This window comes from Monodelphis domestica, chromosome 5 (assembly GCF_027887165.1).
Source record: "Monodelphis domestica isolate mMonDom1 chromosome 5, mMonDom1.pri, whole genome shotgun sequence".
Lineage (NCBI taxonomy): Eukaryota > Metazoa > Chordata > Mammalia > Didelphimorphia > Didelphidae > Monodelphis > Monodelphis domestica.
In genome coordinates this window covers 230221757-230227756 of record NC_077231.1, presented here as the reverse complement: position 1 = coordinate 230227756, position 6000 = coordinate 230221757, and positions in this window count along the sequence as shown.

The following is a 6000-nucleotide window of genomic DNA, read 5'->3' as shown; positions in this document are numbered from 1 at the left end:
ATTTGCAGGAAAAAAAAACTTAAAAGTTTGATTCCGGTGCCTCTGTCAGAATCTTTGAATACTGTATTTTCTAGTTGTAGCTCAATTTTCATTTTTATGTGATTAGTAAAATTCCATTTTAAGCTAATGGATAAATGGGCTTATTTACAACGTAATATATTTTCTATTAAATTCACTATTTTCAAATGGGGGAAAAATCATCTACGTGACATGATGGCAAGTGTGGGACATGGAACAAGTAAGAACAATTTTGCCTCAGATGCTTACAAGCTATATGATCTTGGGCAAATTATTTAACCTCTCTGTTCCTCAGTTTTCTCATCTGTAAAATAGAGATAATACTAGAACCCATGTCATAGAGGCAGCTAAATGGCACAGTGGATAAAGCACTGAGCCTGAAGTTAGGAAGACCTGAGTTCAAGACTTCCCTCAGGCCCTACCTGTAGGACCCTGGGCAAGTCACTTAAACTCTCTGTGTTTCCATTTCTCATTTGTAAAATGGGAATAATAATCACACCTGCCTCCCAGAATTTTTGTGAGGAGCAAATAAGATAATAATTGCAAAGCACTTAACACAGCACCTGGCACATAATAAACACTATATAAAAGTTATTATTATTTTTATTGGCTGAGATTATACAAGTAATATCAGAAGTGGAATTGAATTCAGGTCTTCTAAGTCCAAATTCGGTTCTCTTTCCACTGTACCAGGTTTAGTTTCATCTAGATTTTTAGTATTTGATGAGACCTTAGAGCCCAACCGCCTTATTTTACAGATGAGAAAACTAAGGTCCAGAAAGGCAAGTCTTATGGCTAATTAGTGACAAAAATAGCAAGCAAGGTAAAACAGGCCTAATGCTCTTGCCTTACCATCATCTTACTTCAGAGGTAGATCTCCTTTAAGGGCTTTTAAAATAAACTGTTTTTCTCTGCGAATGAAAAGAATTATCCTTGAACTTCAACCTTCACCAACCACTAGAAAGATGATAATTTTCATTTACAATCAGATTTGTCTAATGAAAAAGGAATAGAATTCCCCAAAGGTATTTTTTAATGCAGTTACATTACTGACTTGCTCTTTTAAAATGAAGAGCTTTTTCATTTCTGTACTACATTTTTTTTTTGCATCAGTTCAAGGTTATGTTACTAGTTTATTTGCACCAGCTGCTTCATATGCACTAGAATTTAGTGTATCGCTGTAATTCCTTGGCTGTTTTTAATTTCCATTGGATTGTTTGTAACCTTGATTTGAAATATTATATTCAAAAGCATCTTTTTAAAAAGCACAGGATGTTCTGGTATTTGTTTGCTTTAAAATTTTTCTTTGGAAAAAAAATCTGCCCCATGAACTAAAGTAACACTTTATATAAGGAGCATTTATTTCCAATCAACCAGTTCTACTGAACATTGAATAGAGCGAATTGGCAAGATGGGATGCTAATTCATTTTTCAACTTTGAACTTCAGGAATTGTCAGACTAGTCTGAATTCAACAGTGGCATCTGCTGCAGTATGATAATACTCCCTACTTGCGTTAGACCCAGGCATATGGAAGGGGAAAAGGGTTAGACTTCAAAACTATGAGTATTTTAGGAATTCCCCTGACATGACAAATTCCGGTAATCCAGATAAATAGAGTAAGGGAGGGAGTGAAGCCACAACAGCTACTGGGAGATCCCCAAGAAGCTCTTCTATGCTGCTCTGGGACACCTTCTTTCAGTACTTCTATGTCAGGTCTGACCATAGTGGCCTATTTCTTGCCAAAAGTTTTCAAAACATAATTGGGGTTTTTATTTTCCATAGGAACATCTCTCTGATCTTCTTATGGAAATCAAGGGAAAATAGTACTCCTTCATAGAAATATTTCATTACCAGCTTTATTTGAATATTTCCCACTTACTCAGTGACCTTGGATAAAACTGAGTTTCTCTGTTCCTCAGTTTCTGCATCTACAAAATGAGACAGTTGGGCTGGATGATTTCTCAGGGTTCCTTCCATCTCTAAATCAATGACTGTTTCCATAATCCAAAAACCACTTTTAGATTAAAGTTTCATCATTTATAAGGCTGAATTTTTGTTTATAGAAATTAAAAATCCATATTCACAAATATTGTGATTTTTAAATTTTTTAAATTACATACTCTGATTATAAATTACTAAGGAATGCCAGTAAACATTGAAACAGTGGGTTCCCTCACTATAATTCATAAGTATAAGGCAAAAAGAAAAATATTGGAGGGAAATTTTATTTATGCAGTCCTTAGACACAAATTCACAGAGGCAGCTAGGTGGCTCTCAGTGGATAAAGAGCCAGGCCTAGAAGCTGGAAGGTCTGGTGTTCAAGTCTGGCCTCAGACATTTCCTAGCTGTGTGACCCTGAGTAAATCACTTAACACCAACTGACTAGCCCTTACCACTCTTTTGCCTTGGAATTGATCTTAGTATTCTATCACAAAAAGTAAGGATTTTTTTAAAGAGTGAAAAAGAAGTAAACAGCTGTTTTCAGACCATAAAAAATGCCTGTCATCACTGAAGAATTATGGTAGGAAAAAATTAGTTGGATGGTATAAGACCATGATGGCAAACCTATGACACACCTGCCAAAGATGGCACGCAGAGCCCTCACTGTGGGCATATATGCTGTCACCCATCAGAGTTAGTTAATAGGAAGAAGGACTCCGATGGAGCTGCCCCCTTTGCCCTCTCCTCCATGCCCCCCACCAATGGAAGCACTTACTCCCTCCTCTGAGAAGAGCACTGCTGGGACTCCCCTCTTTTTCTCCCTCCCCTGTCTGGGGTAAGACTGGGGGAGAAGGGGTGGGGCATGGCTCAAGGTCTCTAAAAGGTTTGCCATCACTGGTACAAGATATCCTTTGACTAAAGCAGCAAAAATGTTATTCAGATCAAGGAGACAAGAGCAAGTTGCAAGGCTGGTCCATTGGGGGTGGCAAGGGTTGGGGGAGATACTTGAGGATTAGCATTTTAGATCTTTGCCAAATTTGACGGGATACTATCCTAAGTTAAGAGAGCTTCTGGAACCTTTAGCCATGTGTTGGGGATTCTCAGTGAACTCCAGACTGCATCCATAGTGGTGTGGGAGTGTTTGGATCCATGCTAAGACTTACAGTAATGTCCTGTCTCCCAGACCACATCTTAGTCATTTCCCCTTCCTTCCAGAGCAGGAGATAGGAGGATGGGTGACTCTTGGATTCCTCCATTCCTCAGTTTCTGCATCTACAATATGGGGCAATTGGGCTAAATGACTTCTCTGGGTTCTTTCCTTCCTCTCAGAAACTACTCAGAAACTCTACAGAAATGACTGTTTCTGTAAATCAGAGATTAATCTCAGGCTTTATTTCTTCTTCCATGGATTCTGTCCTTCCCCTCAGACGCCTCCTCATACTTGAGTAGCACTGTATTAAGTAGGTCACCCACTTACCTGCCTGAGCATTGGGGATAGGGAGGAGAAGTGGGCAGTGCTGAGAAATCAGAGAATGTTAGAAGCTTGAGTTTTAATTAACAAACCAAACTGTTTCTTAAACCTTTACATTCACATTTAACTGAATTAACTTAGGCTAATAATTCATAAAAACCCAATAATTTTACATAACATCAACTATGAAGAATATAAGATTGAATTTTCTGGTTATAGAAATTTAAAATCCATATCCATAAGCAGTATGTTGTGGTTATTTTGTTTTTTAAATTTTATAGTAGCTGTTATATTGATAACCTGTTTCACAGCGTAAGATCAAAGGATTTTTAATTGGAAGGGACCTTAGAGATAATTCTTCTCTATGCCTTCATTCCACAGGGAAGAAATTGAGATCCAGAGAAATAAACCTGTTCACCCAAGCACACACTGGTAGCGAACATTAGTGTTATTGTGGCAGTGTTAGTAAAGAATACCTGAAATTCAAAAACATGATACTACCAACAGTACTCTATAGCTCCCCTTTGAAAATTCACTTCAACTAAAATTTAAATTTAATTAAGAGCCTTGGTGCTGTAACAAAATAATGGCAGTCTTTCCCTTCGCGGAACTTATATTCTACTGTGGAGGAAGGGGATACAACATGTAAACTAAGAAAGTAATACAAAGTCTATATGAAGGTATACAAACTGATTTCTACCGGAAGAGAGCCATGATAACTGGAGTGATCCAGAAAGGCTTCTTTGAGAAAATGGTATCTGACTCATAATTTATTATTATTATTATTATTATTGATAATAATAATAATTAGCATTTAGGTATTGTTTTAAGGTTTGCAAAACATTTTACAGCTATGATCTCATTTTATCCTCACAATAATCCTGCTATTATTATCTGAATTTCAGAGATGAAGAAACTGAGGCATGGGCTGAATAAGTGACTTGTCCACTCGGCTAAATTTTACTCAGAACTTGCTTACTCCAAGTCCAACTCTCTATTCACTAACTATACCACCAAGCTGCTTCAGTATCATCTTGAAATATTGTCTGTGCTACCTGGGCAGCACACTATTATGAATCAAGAGTAATACAGAAATTGGGGACAGCTGGGCAGCTCAGTGGATTGAGAGTCAGGCCTAGAGATGAGAGGTCGTAGGTTCAAATCTGGCCTCAGACACTTCCCAGCTGTGTGACCCTGGGCAAGTCACTTAACCCCCATTGCCTAGCCCTGACCACTCTTCTGCCTTGGAGCCAATACACAGTATTGATTCTAAGATGGAAGAAAAGAATTAAAAAATAAAGTGATACAGAAATGGAACTCAAGTTGTACAGCATGAAAGGAACCTTAATAAATAAAATAACTTATTATTTTATACCTCTACTTTATTGCAATTAAATGGACACTTCTTTAGTTGTTATTTAGGTCTCTATTATATTTTTATACCCAAAGTTATATCTAAGATTCTATTTGGAACATTGCTCCCTTCCACTAGGTGTATTTCCTTCAAACACTAATGCCTAACTAGTAGAAGTATTATCTACGATTTACTTACATACATAAAACCTCATACTGAACTGAAGTACTAAGCTTCAATAAAAAAGAAATTCATTTAATGCTGAAAAAACTTGGAATATTCTGCTTCCGGAGGCATTTCTTCAGCCTTTCTCATTAACCATACTGAGCACTCAGAATTCTCCCTGGCCACCCTCCACACCTGGAGCTCTCTCTCCAGGCTCCTGGCTCCTCAAGTCTCAGAGGAAGTCACTTCTGGGTCCTCCTTCATCTCAGTCTCTAACCTCTGATTTATCTTGTATAAATCATCTCGTACATGTCTCTATAAACTAACCTGCGTATAGCTTATTTGATCGTAGTTGTCAGTAAGTTGTCTCCCCAACTGGACCTCAAGCTTCTTGGGAGCAGGGACCATTTTTGGCTTTTGTTTTTAACTCCATTACTCAGTACAGTGCCTGATAGGTACTTAGTAAGTATTAATTGACTGATTAATCGAGAGAGGACCCTTTGCCATGAAGTCCTGTTAACCAACCTGTGTGCCACCATTTTGGGGGGAAGAAACATCTTTTTTTTTTTTTGGTCCAAGTAATAATGAGTTGCATTTGTCAAGAGAATATCTTCCAGTGAAATGCCCAGACAGCTGCTCTATCATTTCTAAAGTTGTTTCTTGTCAGCAGCATTCAAATTCATTTTGGACAAATGAATGAGTGATGTGCAGGATAGAAAGAATGCTGGTCATACATCGCCCTCTCCAGCTATAACTTTACTTGGGGCAGTGATCATCCTTGCCTCTGTCTGTCTAAAGATGAAAGATGATCCTTTGGCCCACCAAAGAAATGGATCCAGGTGTAGCCTTGCCAACATGTCAGTAGAATCTGAAAGACTATAGTGCATCACAAATGTGATGTTACCGTCCAATTTAAATTAGTGAGCCAGCAAGGAAAGCAAAAGATTAAGCCTACCAGAAATTTTTTTGTGTGGACATAGTTTGAAATTTTGTTTTAATGAGTTTGAACAGACTCATTCCCCATTTTAGTAAGTTTTTTGTGTTCTGTT